Source organism: Pelmatolapia mariae, linkage group LG22 (assembly GCF_036321145.2).
Source record: "Pelmatolapia mariae isolate MD_Pm_ZW linkage group LG22, Pm_UMD_F_2, whole genome shotgun sequence".
Taxonomy (NCBI): Eukaryota; Metazoa; Chordata; class Actinopteri; order Cichliformes; family Cichlidae; genus Pelmatolapia; species Pelmatolapia mariae.
The window spans coordinates 10,305,208-10,325,833 of record NC_086245.2 but is presented as its reverse complement, the minus strand read 5'-3'; positions in this window follow the sequence as shown (position 1 = coordinate 10,325,833).

The following is a 20,626-nucleotide window of genomic DNA, read 5'->3' as shown; positions in this document are numbered from 1 at the left end:
CATTATGATTTTAGGAAACGTTGCTGAGCGTTTGGTTCACCTATTTGTTTAGGGTTGGCGTATCTGTGTGTAGCTGCAGGAGGTCTCTGCTCAGCGTCGCGGCGAGAACAGAGAGGCCCCACCTGGAAGTACTTCACTGGGTTCAAAGGTCAATACTATTGAACCTGAGTGACAACATCTATGAATAAACAGAAAACACTGAGTGAAATGAGAGAAAGGTTCACAGGAACAAAGGAAAATGTCTTCTCATGTCACATGAGACTGTCACTGTTTCTAAAATGCTGTTTTTACAGACTTTGTCGTAAACTTCACAAAATATTATGATTTTAGGAAAAGTTGCTTTAATTAAGTTTTCCTGAAAAAAGGAAAGAAATGCATATTTTTATTCAATTTGATCTTTTAAAGGTCAACTGTTAATATCTGAAAGGGGAATGGGCACAGCTCTAATAACAAAAATAAACTGGTTTATCAAAAGTAGTCAAATATAACAATTTTACTAATTTTCTATTACTCGATTAAAGCAAAAATAAAAGATTTATATGTGACACATATAAAATGACTGCAGCACTGCATCACCAGCATCACTAAAGGGGAAACTGTTCAGTGAGCTGCATTTTTCAGACACAGTTGTGAGACATCTTTTAGAGCGGTGGCCCGCAGGTTGTGGAATGCTCTCCTTCCATCATTACGTCGCCTTGATTGTATTTATTCTTTTAAAAAGCAGCTTAAGACTCATTTATTTAGATTGGCTTTTAATTAGATTTGTGCTGAACGTTTGACTGTGCTGTTTTTTTTTAATGGATATCTGTTTTTATATTACTGTGAAGCACTTTGTGGTTTTTATCCAGTGAAGAGTGCTAGATAAATAAATTGAACTGAAAAAAAGATTGCCATCTTTACTTCACTGCCTGCAAAAATCAAACACTGCCAACATAGGGAGGTTGCTCGTGATTCTGTCATTGCTTGGCTGTGTTTGTGCAAAGTGCCTGTCTTTAACTGTCGTTTCCAGTGTTGCGTCACAAATGTCTTTTATATTTCCCACTAAGCATCACATTTTCTATATGAATATGCTCCTTAAATTGTGTTAACCAGTCGCCATTCACTCCCCTAACACCAGTTTTGAGTTATATAAGTTCAGGAACTTCATATCCCATAGTAATAGCTTCCTAGGCTAACACTGAGACCATTTAACCTTCCCATTTAAAGAATGTCACACACAAAGGCCGATTGATGCATCTTTCTTTGTGTGTTAACTTGTAACAATCGAGAAATCAATTATAAGCCAAACGTCTTTTTTCGTCTTTGTAGCTTTTCCCTTTGTGTTACCGAATTGTTTCACACAATGATGGGAAGCATTAAAGGCTTTAATATCAGGAGGGGCATCTCTCCTGATATTGTTTATCATGTGCGCACGGAGCAGAAAACTGACAGCTACAGGAAGGCCTCCGCCAGCAGAGAAGAATAGGTGTCATTTTGCTAGCAGCTCTGCTGGAGGATGCCCCTAACCCAATATTAGAAAGTCCCTGATTAACCCACAACAATGCCAGCTACGCCAAACTAATATGAAGCCCGATGAAGCTCAGGAAAGCCCCGTCGGACTGGAAACAACAATATCAACAACAGCGCTTGTTCCCGCAGACCGAGTCCTTCGTTCTCATTGTCTGCTGGTGGTGATAAGACACATTTTAAGAAGCCGCGCTCCGCTGTGTTTTCATTCTCTCCAAAGAAAGACAACGCGACAGATAAAACAGCTTTTTACTGTGCACGAAGGAGGTCATGAGACTTTTTAAACTAGTTGGGGAAAAAAAAGCCTGGAAAACACGACCACGAGGAGCACTTTGACCCACAAAGAACAAGAGTCCATATTCGACCAAGGTCACCGAATCATCTCGGAGAGTATTTAGTCTATTCAGCGATGGCTCCTCATAACATCCACAGGGGGTTCACAGTCTTCGTGTCTCTGCTTATCGAAGCATGCCAGACATTCCCTGCGCTGTGTGTGAACGTACGCTTGGATGTGTTTGTGTGTGCATGCTCTGACCTGAGCACAGACATGAACATAACATGTGAATTCACCTCCTCAAAATTCCAAACACTTGTAGCTATCACGAGCCAAAACAAGGGGATGGTTTCCTGTTTTGTTCTCGGCCCTTTTGAAAGGAGAGACTCCCACCTTTCCACCGCTCACCGACCACCTAAAAAAAAAATAAAAAAATCCTCCCTCGAACACACAAAGCACATGCACACACTTCACTCCTCGGTCTCATAAGCAAAGGATGGAAACTCTGGAAAGGAAAGCTGAAAAGCTTTCAAAGTCTCCATCAGTAAGTAGTTTTCCATTTCAGATGGTGCTCATGTGGAGCGATTTCATTTGCAGCTTTTGTGTCTTATCTCGCTCACAAAAAAAGCTACGTAACCATCTGTGAACTACCTGTTCCACAAATACGCAGCACAGCTTCCTGTTGTTCAATCCAAGATCAAGTGCTACTACCCACAATGAGTGTGTTTACATGAACATGAATGCGCTGCTTCTGAGGCTTATCCAATTTTTGATCATATTCAGGATATTACACCTCCATGGGGCACAGAAAATGCCTGTGTACACACTAAACATTAGTCTCCGTGTTACTGATTAGTGCATTTTGTTTGTGCATGCAGCCGTAACTATACAAACACAAACTCTGAATTTTATAATGGGGAATGTGACATTCCTGGAAAAGTCACTGGCTTCAGCCTTGGCTAGTTCTTTAAACAGGAGAAAAAACCTAACTGGTGGACTGGACGATATTAAATGTTCTCCAAACCAGTTATTACTGCACTCAAGAGCCCTCTGAAACCATTAATCACATCCTTTGTGATCAAGTCATATTTTAATTCCTGCTAAAATGTGCAGGACTTTGAGCTATGTGCGTGTTGGATACACACGATGTCAGGTTAATTTGCAGAGTACTAATAATGTTAGCAGTGCAGGTAAACGTCCACACCCCTGTGCAGAATGTGATTACCCATTGCTCCAGTACAGCTTACTCTGACCGCGCCTTCATGCGCTCAATTTCTTCAGAACCAGTCTGATTCATGTGGTATCAGTAATACTTTCACCTTCTATGTTATAACTTCCTGATAGATAAAAAGGGAGGGAGAGAGAGAGCACAAGGGGCGCTGAGGGGGTGGCTTCATAGACCGAACCATTTGAGTCTAAGAGGTATTTTTATAGTGGCAGATGGCTGATCTCTCTGAGCCTTCTTCCTTTCAAAATGGAGTTTTTCCTTCCCACTGTTGCCAAGTGCTTGCTCACAGGGAGTCATCGGATCATTGGGGTTTTCTCTGTATTATTACAGTGTCCTTATCTTATAACATAAAGCACCCTGAGGTGACTGTTATTGGGATTTTCCCTTCATAAATAAAACAACTGAAATAACTGATTCTGTGTATTATTAACCGACTAGACAGGAAACTGGTCTTTAACTGTTTTTTTTAATTACACATATTCTAGCTGGGATCTGGTCTTCTAACTATGTGGCGTGAGACTACAGTGAATCTGGATTGGTCCAGACAAACACAGTGTAAAAGATGGATGCAGCCATTGTGACATCACCCATTGGACTTTCATTCTAAAGTCTCTGTGTTAACATTTATGTGAGAATGTGGAGTTAGCAGGTAATCAAGCAGCAACCATTAGCAGCGCGACTGCAAGCTTCAGACACACTTACCTGCTAAATAATGCTAACAGGCTAATAAAATATTACAATTTCACTCAGCAAAACTAAAACACAGACATCTTGGGCTGTTATTAGTCAGATAACTTCAACTTAAAATGCTTCAAAAGGCACCAAGAGCACAAACCTGGCAGAGAGATCTAATTAGCAGAGTTGAGGCCTAGAACATACTGATCAACTTCGGATTCAGGACAGCCCCAACTCCAGTAACCTGGTGGATCAAGTATAAAAAAGTACTCTTGCATACATGGGAATCTAAGAGATTTGGCTTTTGGAGCGAACCTCAAGTGGACATTAGAGAAACTTCTATTTTTGGGTTGTTTTCAAGCTTTCCGTATGAAACCATCACTTCTAAATCTACAGAGTACTTCAACCTGTAAGAAGAACCTGCCTTTTAAATTATGTTTACTATTTACTCCACATGAACACTTCAAAAAGAAATATAATGGTTTTGTCATTTGATAGTCAACATAAAATGCCAAGAAGGACAAAAATGACAATAAGAAATCTTGAATAAAGCCAGTTCAGATATTCATATCATGTGCAGGTATAATCAATGGCAGACTCGATTAACAGACTCTGCTGACTAATTTTAGATCTTCCCATGTGAGAGGGTTTAGATATGTCAAGACTCTGTCCTAAACTTATAGAATGAGGCAGGGCTGAGACTTTGCTCCCCTGGATGACAAACAATATCCTCTGACTGAAGAGTGGATGACAGCATCCACATAAAGAAAAATCACCAAGTCTAGGAGACAGATGACAGTGGGCACACTAATTGTTGCCTGGCTGAAAACATGTCTGCCGAAAGCTTAACTTTCTTGTTTTTTTCCCTAAACATAACCTTCACAAAGTTAGGATTTATGCAGGACTAGACTACATTAGCTTTAACCTTAGACTGTATATAAAAGATGGACAACATAATGTCACCCACTTGTTTATGAACTCCCAAAGTGAGGCTTATATTTACTGAAGAAACAAACACAAAAACATCCCGGTGAAATCATCTAAAACACAATTTTAGTTCGGTTAGCCCTGTGGTAAATGTTACCACCATACCAGACACCTTAAAACCGTCTTAAAACCCCTAAAAATCAGAAGAACCTTGAGGCCCCACTTTCACAGTCAAGATCATGTAAACATTTGCACTACTGCTCCACGTGAGGCTTCTGTCCTCTTTGACTTCACCTTAGGACATCTGAATTACAGTATGACAGGCGTACCACTTTGGTTAAACTGGCCGCATGCCACTGTCCCAGACTGAGTTACCCAGGGGTGCTGCTCCAGAGCTCCTCCTATGTGACCCTGATTTGAATAAAGATGGGTGGATGCTTTACTAAGATTTAAGATTTTTGGACTCTGGGAAACAGGTAGATGCTGACCTGGATGCTGTTTGATCTTGGATCCGTTTCAGGTCCATCAGTGTATCGACACACCTGGCTAACCAAGCTTGTTAGTGTCATCTTTAAAAAATAGTTTTTGAGTTTACTAACTGCAGTCACCAAACTGGATCCTCTACACCATGTTTGTGCTTTTTGGAGATCTTAAATAAACCCCATTCCATTATTTTATAACCTTGTTTTGTGCCATGAATTGAGAGGTTACTTTTTAAACAAGACACTAAAATGTGAGTTTAATTTGTGAATCCAGCAGCACTGTCATTATAGACAAAGCTCTGCCTGGCAAGCACTACAAAGGAGGTGGGACTTAGCCAGTTAGGTTAGTTACAGAGGATTCAAGTGAGTGCACTTTAGTGCAGTAAATGCACAGAACCATAAAGGCACTATGGATGTGCTGAGAGTGCAATCTGCTGTAAAAACTTTGAACATATTCATTTTACTTTAGTAACCAACACACCTGTACTGCAGTTTTAAGATGCCCTCATTCCAGTTTTACATAACACTTTACATAAAGTTTTAATTATTGATTAACTCGGATGTGCTGCTGACAGCTGTCAACACCGCAGGAAATTCCTACTTCGTTTCAGATCATAAAATGGAAAAGCTAGAGGAGCTTTATCTGGCCCAGTAAAAGTAAGACTGAGGATCTGAGAGTGACATTTTAAGAGGATTCCTTGCTGTAAATAAACAGAGAAGAGAAGGGGGTTAAAGGGAAGGGGTGAGTTGTGCAGGGAGGGAGGGAGAAAGGGAGGCTCTTTTATTGCCACAGTTGATTGTTCTCAGAGTCAAAACAACGCACGCTCAAGCCACTGTGGACTGGCATTGTAATAACAAACAGTCTTTATTTTCTGCCATTGAGGTTTATACAATCTGAATTTTCTTGCAGAGGAAAAAGAGCCCGGCCGCAGCCAAAGTGGGTGCAAGTATCTGCCTGCACGCCGGGGGATCGCAATAACAGGAACACGCACAGCGACTCCTGCAGCGCTGCAGATAAGAGCCATGCTGAATGAGGACCTCGGGCCACATGAAAAGTTCCAGTAATGAATAATGCTGATAATATTCAGCTATTTCAGACAACATAGTGCCTGGAATCTAAGGGGACAAAGCCAAAATGGAAATGACACACTCATCACCAAGGTCCCGCGTGCATCACAGACAATGTCACAGCTCACGGTGACGTGAGGTCGACGAGATGCATTTGTCTCCCTAATTGTTAGTTATTTTCTTCTCTTTATGTCTTTTACACGGCGCTGGCGTAATGGAACACATAAATGACAGCAACTTCTGGAATGCAGCTCTCTTTAACTGCTTTTCTCGCCCCTCCGCCTTCTCAAACCATAACACTCAACAGGAAGTGGTTATGAATGTAAAGGTGGAATAATTGTATACAACACACTGCTTTGCTGTACACTGTTTTGGACAAGAATCCAGGACCACTTCCAGTTAATGTCAAACATCTTCGCTGTCGATCTCTGTGAATGAAAATATTATGAAACTACTAACCAGTATTTGAAAAACAAATAGGCTTATCAGCTTTTATCATCAGCAAACAGAGGAGGTCTGAGGAAAAGAGCTTCCACTGTGTTATGCAATTCTAATAAAATGAGGTCAGGAGTTCCCTTTATTTTACATCTTGTTTACCATTTAATACAAGTTTGTATGCCCTGGGTGTGCTCCTCCTGACAAACTGCAGGAGTGAATGTAGACGCTCCACTCTGTGATTATGAAAAGCAAAATGAATCTGTTCCTTCGAAGGGTATACTTGTCATAAACAAACCCGTAGTTTGCGCAGAGTTGCGTTTCGAGGCCTCGTAATCATCACAACTTAGATTAATCACTTTAAATATAGATACAGGCTATTGCGTACAACTTTTCTCATGGTGGAGGTGCACAAAAATAACATCACAGAAAAGGAGGATATAAAAGGCGTATCTGTCAATTGCTGAAATTGGAGGGTAAACAGTAATTAGAACAGAAATTCAGTTCAATCTGAGATTTGTGACTAAAACTGTGGAGGTATACGCTAAAAAACCCCCGTCTGCAATAAATTACATTTATATGCTGCTAAACTGTTTTTCCAAATACATTTAAATGGAAACATAATTACTGCCTGGAACACCAGGAATTCAGTTTAGGCATCATTATGTTCCTGAACTGTGTGTGGTTTTGTGTACGCAACAAACCGTTGGCTCAATTAATACAGAATAAACTTTTGTGAGACAGTTACATGTAGTTACACACTTTCACTTGATCACAAAGACTGTATATAAACATGGACACAAAGATCTCAATTGCCTGATCTCGAGCCCCTGGTGGCTTGTTGCGGTATAAGCTCCACCCCCTACCACCTTAGCAGAGCTCAATTTACACAGCCAACTCGCATACAGGTAAACATTCAATGTGTAAAGGGCAAACAAGTCGTTTGAAAACTTTATTTAAATAATTTTGCCATTCTAACGAAGCCCCGGCCTCATCTGGTTACAATGGAACCCCCCAGATATTGGTTCTTCTCGACAGATACTACATCAGAGTAGAAGTTGGGTTCCCAGATTGGTGGATGAAACAAACGACACTAAAAATAAACCATAAAGTGCATTTTTTAAAAATGACCAAATATGGTCATTATAAGAAACACTACATATGAATGAATATCAAAATGAGATATCCATCCATCCATCCATTCGCTTCCACTTATCCTTTTCAGGATCGCGGGGGGCGCTGGAGCCTATCCCAGCTGTCATAGGGTGAGAGGCGGGGTACACCCTGGACAGGTCGCCAGTCTGTTGCAGGACCAACACACAGGGACAGACAACCATTCGCACTCACATTCACTCGCACATTCACACCCAGTGGCAATTTGGATTATCCAATCAACCTATCCCCACTAACTGCATGTCTTTGGACTGTGGGAGGAAGCCGGAGTACCCGGAGAGAACCCACGCAAACACGGGGAGAACATGCAAACTCCACACAGAAAGACCCCTGATAGAAATGAGCTAATGAGCTTCTATTTAGTGTTATATCTGTCCTCAGCTCTGTCAAATCATAACTATGTTTTAAAAAAATTAATGTATAAAATAATTCCAAATATATATATATTTTTAAATATGCCGAAGACAAATGCAAAGACTGAATACATATGAAAATCTATGTCTGAATTAATACAATTTGAATGTGGATTCTTTAGTGAGAACAGCAAAGTGATGTCTCACAAATTTTTCTGTGCATTTGTGAAGCTTTGCCAAAAATGTCCAGTTTTGCTCTGTATTGCATTCCTGGATCCAGATTCAAATCCCGATTGCTTTCAAAACTTAGTCATGCAAATTTGTCCATAAAACTTTGAATAATCCTGCTAACAAACACATAAACAAAGAAAAATAATAACCCTCTATGCCATCTTCCAGTATTTGTTAAAAATAGGGCTACTGGGACCAGGAACCAGTCATGAAAATCAGAAATGACAACCACACCAAAGAACATGAAACTGTGTTAAAAATTCAGCAAGTGTCACCCCAGGTCCCCATTTAGCCACAACTTTGTGTCTTTTAAGTCCTAATCAAAGAAACCATGTATAACAACTAGTACTTTTGTGGCTACGTGACCCTTACAGTTTCAGACTACAACTAATAAATCAACAAATAAACAACACATTAAAAAAAAAAAAATCGCTGACATGCTTGAGGATTTAGAATGAATTAGGTGCCATTTTCCCAACTACAATTCAAAGGTAATATACCCAGCAAACACGGTGAATAACTGTCGGCTCGTTGTCCCTTCAAGACGTTTAGTTTTGGTTCAAAAACAGCTCCAAAACCAAAGTTGTGCTAATGTTGAAGACATAACTTTCCTGAACAGCACCTGGATGGCCTTCTCGGGCTTTCTAGCAAGGGGAAGTTTGTGTACAGTAACCATTTTATCTTTATTGATGAGAACAAACCATAAACATTCTCAGTTGTAAAAAAGAATTTAAAAAGAAATGAAAAAGAAACTGCTGCACAAATGAAAGTCAAGCTGTTGATGTCTACCTTTATTGACATATCAGAACAGATACAAATTCATACCGCATAACACATTTATATGTTTATGTTTAAAATACACTCTTCAAGTAATAGTGGTTTGTGCACTTGAAGTAAACATTATCTATTCTAATGATTTATTTAACGTCTTTAAACTTGCTTTTTTCACTGCAAAAATGTGAACAATATTTCTTCTTTTTATGAGACGGGCTGACTGAATTACTATTGTCCTTAGAAACAATGTCAGCATCTCCATCGGCGGTGCGGTTTCTGTTCTCATACTGTGACCAGTTTTGACAGGTGTTATAACATAAAGGGAAGGGTTCAGTTGCTCAATGTAATTTTAACAAAGAATCTCAGATTAACTTCCCGTTTCAGGCTAGTAGCTATCATTATGTGTTGTGTAATAAAAGGACACAAACGTATGAAAGCAGTCATTTTGACCGTCTTCCATTAAACTCTAAAGAAGCACCTTTTTAATACTGCCAGTCAGCCATTAAGCTGCTGAGAACTCAATCTCTCTGAACTATGGATGCCCTGAGGACACTGGCATGCGAGCCAGAATCACATTCTTGCCACTCCTTACGAAGTATTCCCAACCAATCAAAACAATTAATGTGCAAAGAGGAAGTCGAGACGAAAGACTGCTTCAAATCGATGGCCTTCGAAGAATTTTTGTTGAAAAAAGATAAAGACAGGTCCCCAAAGCAGAAGCGAGAAACGCGAGTGAAGCATTGTCCCTTCAAACACTTCAAAACAAATTTGCCACCACTGTCCTGCACCCTACCTCTGCTAATGTTTGCTGGTTATTCAGGTTAAACAAGAACAATCACACGTTCCTCCTCACTGGGGACAAGGAACAGTGCCAGGTAATTCTGATAGGCGTAAAGGTTGTGTTGTGCTCGGGGTTTGCTGCTTTCTGACTTTGATCTATTAAGTGCTACTGTATTTCTAATTAGTTGTGAGAAAAAATGTTGCTATGGGCGAAAATGTTTCTACAACAAACCACTCCCTGTAAGTGCTGCAGTTGAGTCACTTAAGCTTCAGTGCAAGTTCTTCCAAGTCTTCAGTGTTTTGAACTAATGTAGCCCAACTCCTTTATGCCAAGTCTACAATTCACAGCCCACAAGATCAGATTTATCATAAATGCTTTGGCAGTTCTCCCATAAATAATTGCAATACCACAAAACAGGTAACAGCGGACACCCTTACACCTGTCCCACTATGTTTCTCATTACGTTTGGTAGAAAACATTTAGGAAAGACTATGAAAGAGTAAAAAAATGATTTTATATCTCTGTGTTTAAAAGGAGAGAAATATAAAGGAGAAAAGCAAAAACATAACCCATAATCATGAAAAGGCATCTGCACATTAGTAAGATCCATAGGCTTCTTTAGATGCCATAGCTCACGTGGTTAAGCTTGTGACCCATGACGTTTTTGCCAAAAGGCTGCAGGGGCCTGGGTTCGAATTGGCACTGGACCATTTCCTGAATGTCATTCCTCCTGATACTTGTTTTACAGTTCCACATTTGTGCCTGTGTAGGTATTTGTGTACATTAAACCTAAGCAAACTAGGTGAAGATGTGCAAAGCTGTCCATACATACGACCACCGCAAAAAACACATTCAACCCATCACCTACCTACTTTCCCATCTGTTCTCTACTATCCTGTCAAATAAAATATTATTATGACCAAAAATGTTAATTCAATTATAAAAAGAAAGTTTTAAGAGTAATCTTAAAAGCAGAGAGATTATCTCTATCCAAACTGGGAGTTGGACCCACGGACAAGGGGTTTGAAAGCTGAAGGCTCTGTCTCCCCTCCTACTTCTAAATACAAAGTACAAGTAAGCCAGTAGTCTGAAGGCGGAGTGCACTCACTGGACATGGTACTAGGAGGTCTTTAAGATGGGGGCTGATTATTCAAGACCTTGTATGTGAGAAGAATTTTAACTTTTAAACTGGATTTAACAGGGAACCAATACGGGAGAAATATGCCCTCTCGCTGCAGCATTTTGGATCAACTCGAGGCTTTTCACTTACTCTTTAGGACATCCTGATAATAATGAATTAGAATAGCCCAGACTAGAAGTCATAAATGTATGAACTCATATTTCATCATCACTCTGAGACAGGATGCTTGTAATTTTTTAGATATTGCGCAAATGGAAGAAAGCAGTCCTACATATTTGTTTAATACACGCATTGAAGGAAAAAAAATGACTTTAAGATTCCTCACTGTGTTACTGGAGGCCAAGGTAATGCCATCCGGAGTAAGCATCTGGTTAGACTAAGGAATTTAGGAGCAGGAAATTAGAGGTCATCATGTGTTTAAGACACTACTGCAGTCAAACTGATTTATGGATAAAGCTGGGTATCATCTGCATAGTAATGAAGATGTATGCTATGCCTATAATTCTGCCTGAGGGAAGCATGTATAATGTAAAGAGAAGTGGTCCCAGCGCAGAACCCTGTGGAACTCCATAATGAACTTTAGTGTGTCATTATGGCAAATTGGAGTCTAGATAAAATTAAAACCACTGCATGGCAGTGTCTTTATTACCTATGGCATGCTCTAATCTTGATAATAAAATATTGTGGTCGACAGCATTGGGCACCGCATATAGGTCTAGCAGGACAAACATAAGAATGAGTCCAAATTATTAAGTCAATTAAGTCAATTCAATTGTATGTATATATGAACAAATCACAACATAGCTGATTCAATTAGCAATAATACAGAGAAAAGAGAAATATAGCGTAAAAATTTTCATCTTTGCTTCTGTTGTTTTTTGCTTTAATCACTTACCAGAAAGTTAAGAAAAGTTTAACTCAAGACCCACCCTCTCAGTGATGCAAACAGTTATTTTACTGTTATCCAGTTATTAAACTTCACAGACATTTAACCTCCTAAGACCCGAACTCTTCCACGGCATGCATTTTTAATTTCTCTTTGATATTTGGGTATATTGGGACCTGATGAATGTAAAAACAAAGAATTACCAGATTTTTTTTTTTACCTGATTTTTGTTTCTAAGAAAAATCAGAGCCACATATGAGGATATTCGTTTAAAATTTCGATAGAACAGTAGCAGTATAATGTCCTCGTAAGTGGATATCAGGCCCTTGTAGAGCAAAATTGAGTATTTTAGTCTAAATAACCCAAAATGCGATGTCCACATATGTGGACGCCAGGTCCTAGGAGGTTAAGGTAAATGTAAGGTAAAAAAGGTAAAAAAAAAAAAAAAAAAAAAATCCTCTGTTCTTTTTTTTGATACATATTAATTGGAGGTCTTAATAAATTAGTGAATATGATTTTTATTTAAAAAAAAAGGGTTGGACTTTGTCTGGTCATTTCAAATTAACATAATTTCAAGATGATTATTTTGCACAAAAGCATCACACACACACACACACACACACACGCGCACACACACCTTTTGTTTCTTTCATTTCAGCAGCTTTCCAAAACTATGTGTGGAATTTACAGTCATGAATCAGAATGACACGAAAAAATCTCACCATTCAGTAATCCACCGTGTGTCACAGACGAGGCTGTTGTTGGTGTCACGTTTCTTTGTTTTGGCTTGTTTGGACCGTTTCTGTGACACTGGTGGCGTCTGACCAAACCGAAACACTCGACGCCTTGGGAGTGAGAATGGGCTGAATGTATACGATACAATGCAAACAATAACGGCAACACAACAAGTTGTGAATAGAAAGTTTCACTGTCCATTCTGTGTACAGATTCAGTTGTAAACTTTACGTGTTTTCTCCTTTCATTTGAAAAGCTCTGTGGCACTGTTTGCATAATGGCTTTTGGTCTTTTGTGAATTATTTCAAACAGCATGAAAGCCGATTTGTGAGCTTATGGAGCTCTGAGTGCCGCGACTGCTGAGAAAAGAGAAAAGTATTACACGTGACTCGTTGTTTTTCTTGTTTTTTTTTTTAAACAAATAACATTATATTAGTTAATATTATTAAGTTAATTACCCTCTGGACAAAGTAATTAATTTCACTACTCGTTACATTACTTTTGTATTACCCTGGAACATGTCCTGAAGCGTCACATAATTACTAGGTAACAATACAAAAATTAGGCAATATGATTTAATGACATAAATTCTTCTAATGAGGATGCAGATCCTTCTTTTAACGTATTAACACAAATTGGACGGCAAATTTCACAACCAGAGCAAAGAGTTTACAGAGATTGTGCTGTAGAGACAGGAACAGGCTACCATCCTGCTTATTGATGCTGTTCTTACTCATCAAAGATCAGACTCTGATTGCTTATCTGGGCTCAACATACAATCACTTAATAGGCCACTAACATTACTCTGGGTTCTTTGCTAGCTCTTGGTGTAAATGCTTGCAAACAGCCAGTGCCCTGTTAGTGGTATAATGCAGTAATTGAAGTAAATTGCAGATGACTCTGACTTTCTGCCTTCTTGCACATGAACTGAAGGCAGCTGCCTGTAGGGCAAGCACGCAGGAAAAAAAGAACGTTTTTATTACTTTTTCCTTTGTTTGATGCAGATATTGGCAGAACCTTTGCAATGCAAGTAATGACAACTGTAACTACAATTTGATTACTGAATTTATTACAGTAATGACTTACTTACTGCATTACAGAAAAATGTAATTCGTTAAAGAAAAATGTAATGTGATGACAGCAACAGGTTATGCCTAAGGCGTAACGTGTTACACCCAGCGCTGCCCATTGCTTACTGGCAAAAGTAACTTGTTTGCCTTTAATACCCAGTGCATCCATGTGTCTTATACTGGGATTCTCCTCCCTACTGATGCCCAACATTCAGCCATATTCTGCTTTGTTACATCAAAATACCATCAGAACTATGCAGCGCTCAGCTCTAAATGTTAGAGGTGAGGACTCGGTGCAGAGCTACAGGACACAGCCAAAACTCTGGCACTTTTCAAAAATCTCTAACTGTAATTGATGCCCTTAGTGGCAACTACTGTCTAAAATCAACACGATGTGAAGAAAAGACGTGCTTTTATTGCTAACCTATAAATTATTTGCAGGATTAGATTGAATAATCTTCTCTCAATGTTTTGTCTCTGAAAAGGAAAGTCTTAGAAATGCATGATTAAAAAAAAAATAGAAAAACAAAGTAAGAAACACCAGTTGTAAAATTAACAACAAGCTTCTTCAGCGGATCCTAATAATAGAGCATAAACTTTTTTTTTCTTTTTTTTTAACGGACCCCAATAGACCAGGTGTTTTATCTGCACTTACTATCACCATCCCAGATGTCGTTGTCCAGTATCTCCAGTTTGGTACCAAAGAAAAGTGCTAGCTAAGAATTCTGGCATCGACTTGGTGTGAAGTATCAGCTCTTGGAATTTCATTGTGACTGGAACAGACACTAAAATGGACTTCGGGGTCGGCTTATTCTATCAACACAAGTTAAGAATTATCTTTGAGGTTTAATTTCATCTTAGTTAAAGACAATTTAAAGACAACCCATCATTATTGCTCTCTGAAGAGAAGTGCAGTGCAGTTCCATACATGACAGTTAAACTACATTGATCTCTACACACACCCACACTCTTATTTAATACCTCTGAGGGCTCTGATTAGGCAAACGTGTTGCATGTACACAAACACACGGGCACATGCACACACTTCACTCTAATAATACCATAGCGTGCCGGCTGTGCTTCTGCTTCCCTACTCTCTCGCCGTGACATCACAGGGTTAACATATTCGTGTGTTACCGAGCGGCTCGTCTAAAGTCAGACTGACAGCCGGTGACATTAAGCAGCATTCCTTACGTGCTGCCCTGCTGGGGAAAGCAGTTAGAAGATCATAACATATTTGAGTGAAGTGTGATGAGCGTGCAGAGCTGAGGGGGAGAGGCTTAGAGAGGATTTCACTGATCACATTAGAGCCAATAAATGGTGTTGCTCAGTTCAGCTCAGAGTGGAGCATATTAGACAGGAAAATCACTGTGACATCGAAAACATTCAGAAATTTAATCTGTTTCAACAGGTCTAATGTCGAGACACAAAAACTGCAAATAGGCCGGTGTGTTCCAGCTGTTTGCCTCAAGTTCTTTAAAGCCATTTAAAGGTAATGATACTTCTAATGTAACTAAAGTGGCCTTTCACTTATGAGTCCAAAAGACTTCTTTAAAATCTCTAAAGATATCAAGTGTGATGTAAAGTATTTACTGAGGTGATTCACACACACACAGCCGCACCAAATCCTCAAGCCTTTGATCAGCAAAAGCAGGCCTCTAAAGGCAATGATGTCCCAGAGCACAATTGTGTCAATGGCTCCATCATCTGAAACAAGAAAGTGGGTAAAAAACAAACAAACAAACAAAAACCTGTTTTTGTCTGATACAGACCATCCAAGTAGTTTATTCTCCCATTTTAGTAACTGAAAATCTTTTATTACAGCTTGCTGATAACTTAGCTCTCACTTCTGGCATCAGAACAACTAACATGTGGGAGCCAAAGCGCTAACACAGAGGCAACAACTGCAGAGTGCAAAGTGAGTTGGTGATGCCACTGAGGCAACTTCTATCTGTTAAACTGTCTGTGATACATCTACATTAAATCCGGTGCATTATTATTTGGCGTTATTATAAATTTTACTTTATATTTTTGCACACACCGTTTGAGTAAAATGCATTTAGAACCACTACATACAAAGAGCAGAAAACTTATTAATTAAATTAAAACAGACTATGAAGTGAAGACATAAATTTGCATTCTTTCTAATGGCCAGCAGGGGGCGACTGTGTGGCTTGTGGTTGTTTATAGAGCAAACACTCACCGTTTACTCTCCTGCCTGCAGAAACACGGGAAAAGTGCTGCACAAACCAGATATGAAGAATTTTCCACCTTTTAAGTCAAAGTTGTATCCAATTGCTGGAACCAACATAATTCTCTTAATACTCTCAAGACAGTTGATGTTTACAGTTTGTGTTGCACTTTTCAAAACTCGTAGGCCGCATCCTCCTGAGGACCCAGCCTTCACGGTCTACGTGGGCCGGATCCTCCGAAGACCGGGTAGGCCGGAAGTGAACGGCTGTGAAATTGGACAGTCTAGCCTTCAGTTTTGCATCAACAGCTGTCTCGGTGGAGTTTAATAACCTCAGCTGTCTGCTCCTTGCTATGTAAAATATAACAGGACACTACCGTAAATTCTCGACCAACTCACACTTCTGTTTAATCAGTTTTCCGTTTGACGTTTAATTAGCTGTAATCTAAACCAAACCGATTTACTCAGAACAAATAAAACACAGAAAAAAGCCAAACAATAACATTTTTAAGTGAAGTGACTTATATATCATGTTTAACCTGAGTAGCGAAAGACCGCAAGGGGTTTGAAAACAATGCAAGTTCGCTGTTCTCGCCCCAGTTAGCTATCGAGCTGGTGGGTAACAGACGTCTCCAAAAACGTCGGAGCACTTTTGCAAATATGTGATGTCTTGATAAACCCAGCAGATATTTGAAGTTTACACAGCTACATTCTCGCCTGAAAAAATCTTAAAAGTTTATTTTGTGACCCAGAAAGAGTAATAAGAGTAATATTAACACTTAGTAGCTGCCGCCATTTTTGGAAACTGGAATTGGCTGGGCCGCGTTATGAATTCTGGGACATGGTGGGCCACGAAGGATACACCCGACCCATCCTTCAAATCTGGGGAAAAGGAGGACGCATTTGTCGGCTGCATTTGGAGGAGTGTACGAATCTGACAGCCTTCGTCGTGTAGCTGTGACATAATTGGCCTACAAATGCGACCTCAGGAGGATGCGGCCTATGAATTTGGAGACCCCCAGGATGTGGTTTACAACATGGCTACACTGTTATTAACAGCTCACAGCATGAGTGTGCACTGTTCTTCTCTTGGTTTCTCAGTCACATCCATCCATCACTTATGACATCATCGATAAAAACAAAGAAACAAGGTGGCGTCTTGGCAACAATGAAGAATAAACAGACAAAGGAGTTACATTAGACAGGCATGTAATGTACAGCACTGAAGTCATGGTGGGTGAAGTTATGACATATATGTAACTAATATTTATAGAAAGCACATAAAGTGTTGATAATACACAGCATGATTAACAGAAAAATGATAGCTTTCTTATCATATAGTCTGAAAAAAAATACATTATCACAGTGAAAAAAAATTGGAAGATACTTCATCACCATCTAAGATAAGAGATTATATCCGATGATTGTCTACCTCCATAACTGCAAATGAAACGAGCTGAAAATTTGACACCGATGCATCATGATGACGCGCTGAAAAAGGACAAAGTTTACACAATCATCTGCTAGCACAAACCCCAAAAACGTCACATGGAACAAACGTAAAACGTATTCACATTCCTACTACCGTGTTACAATTATGTTTTTGTATGTTTTGCCATTGGTTGTGTAGGGGTTTGTCAGATAACAACCCGATCTCAAGAATATCCGCGGATAACTATGCCCTGGCTGAGACAAACGCGTCCGGTATGCCATCTGATACGCCTCGCCCAAACGGTGTGAAAACTCCTCCGCGTGAAAAGATATGGGGTGAATCATAAGAGAAGAAAAATGTATACAGTCACGAATACCCTCATTGCCGTTTTAAGCTCTAATTAATGCATCTTAAAATGTAATAAACGGTTCTGTCGGCAACATCGTGACAAAATCTTATTATTAACCACATAATTCAAGAAAAATTAGGGAAACAAAAAAAAATAAATTCTGAGGTTTTACGATCTTTGTGCAAAACAGAGGGGTGGCGTGCAGCCTGCAGTCATACGGGTCAACCCTGCCAGAGCAGAGTTGAGGTGGTATCACATTCCTGACACATGATGTCATGGACGCCACTACTGTCTGCTATCTTTGTCCATACCAAACGACTGCTCATCCCTATCAAATCAGGGTATGAGGGTTTGTAACATCCCTGCTCTGTTTTCACAGGCAAACATCATCTAATCACTGAAGGAAAAATAAATGTTACATAAAGAAATCAAAGACGGCAAAGTGAAGAAACACTTTGACCTGCTAAACATCTCTTTAAAATGGGTCCGTTGCCAGCCTTGTTTCCTCCGGCTTGTAAACTCTTGGAAAGACACAGCAGTGCAGGAAGCAGAATTGAATGCATCCCTCCAGGGTTAGCATGATCCCAGGAGAGCCTGCTCGCTTTGCTCCTTTCTCTGTTTGACTAAGCAGGATGAAAGTTTGGCTGGAGCTGCCATGCTGGAAGCTGACAAATGAACATTGTGCTGGCAAGCGAGAGAGTGGTTATGAAAGAAAGCAACTTTGATGCAGTGTTCACCCAAAAACGAAACAGTAAACAGAGTGAAGCGAATGCACGGTCTAGAAAAGTGAGCACTGATTTGCTGATTAAAGCCGTTTGGGTCTTTCCACGAGTGAAAGACACAATTCATCCAGACCTACTTTACTGTTTTTACTCACACAACCACACACATTGCACAGACACTCACACATGCAAAGCCACCTTTACCTAACTTTATCCTAAGTACTTTATACATTGGCAAAAGTAAAAGGGGCACTACATTCACTCACAAAGACAATCATCTGCACCCAAACACGCTCTAATGAACAGAAATCTAATGATCTTATGATAGGCAGAATTGATTTAAAACAAATAAACAGTTTTACCTCAGTTACTATCAACTATTCTGTCTGCACGTGTCAGATTGCACAATCCTTTAAAATACAGTCAGTGTCTTTTTACTTGGTCACAGATAAATCATGTATTAGTCATGTCACTCTCAGTAATAGGGAATCTAATTCAAATGAACAAATATGTACAATTAGAATGAAACTAAGGAAAGCATTAAAGGTCATGATCCAGTGGATTTGTGCTTGTATTTTTAGGCTTTTACACTGTGCATACATGTTATTTAGCTAATGTTTACCACAACTCTGCCATCTTTGATTGCTTTTTGCACATCGTTAAAGTCCACCCAGTGACTACAGACGAAAATGATCTTTTTGCTACACCTGGCACAATACATCTATTATCCAATGTTCCTGCTGAAGAAACTAAATATGCAGCCATAGCTCGCTCTACCACAATGAACTCAGACTACAAATGCACTACTATAGTATCAAATCTTGTGCTTTGCCCATTGTCGGCAATTAAACATAACATAACAGGGAAAAATTGAAATCTGTCTTGTGGCTATTTTCAGAAGCAACTGTTCAAACCTAGACTGAAGAAGCTTTCTCCTGGCACCTCTAACAAACAAGCCGCACTTGTTCAGTCTTTTTCTAACTTTACTCTCATGAACTTCAACATTCAACGTGCTAACTGAGGCCTGTAGAGTCTGAGATGTAGCGCTTGGGTTTTTTAAAATTCCACCAAGAATTGCACTGTCTGACCTTCAGATGAATTTGCTGGGATTTCCACTCAGACTGAGAATTGCCTTGAATGTTTTCTACCTAATAATCTTTCTCACAATAGAATGATAGACTTTAAATTGGTTGACTTTATAACCCTTCCCAGACTGCTACGCAACAACCGTTGCTTCTCTAAGATCATTACTGATCTTTCCTTCTTAATGCTCTGTTAACACACACCTGAATGCTTCATAGCAAACTGCCAAAATGTCTGTTTTTACTAAGGTGTTCACACTTGCTGACGATCAATTAATCAAGTGCATTTGACTAGCAGCAACTGGCTGCTACTTACACTCTTAATTCCTATGGAAGAAGTAAGAATTTGCTTTTCACACAACAGCGAGAAGTCCTGTGAAAACTTTCTTTTTCAAATGAATGCATATATTAAAACAGAGTATTTAAAATCTCAACAATATTGCACACAGTAGTGACTGGACCATTTATTCTCCTTAACACAGATGATGCCTGGCCAGTATCTCAGATATGTTGGAGAAGATGGGTACAAAATAAGGCACAAAAACAACATTTGTATTTGATAGAAGGGTGCAGGCAGCAAAGCATAAAGTCTTAATGACTCACAAGTCTCCCTCAGTCTTAACATCACAAGGAATGAATGAAGAGAAGCAACAAGCCGGTCCAGAAATTAAATGATATGCAGTCAGACTCTCGAATAAAGTTATTCTAATAGCAGTAAAGCTTGAAAACTGGATGTTAGAGGTTTGAAAAAAAAAAACAAACAAAACAACTACAAGTGCCATCAGCGCTCTGACTCACATTCACCAGGCCTGAAATTATCAAACAAGCATGCATTGTGTACACATGCTGTAGATGGCAGTGTGGAAATTACAGAAATTATAAGGTGACTCTCACAAACACAATGTAAATGTGAGACTTCTGCCAGATCTTTGCTCCATAATCATCCGAGCGTTACCTGTTTGGGTGCCTATTAAGCATGACTACACTGTTTTCCAGTGGCCATGGCAACAAAGGAGCCTGATTGAGCTGCATGAGCAGGAAGTGCTGCAAGGACAACAGGATGTGCCCTGGCTCCGCCGCCGGGGGTCGAAGAATTCAAGGAAGTTATTGT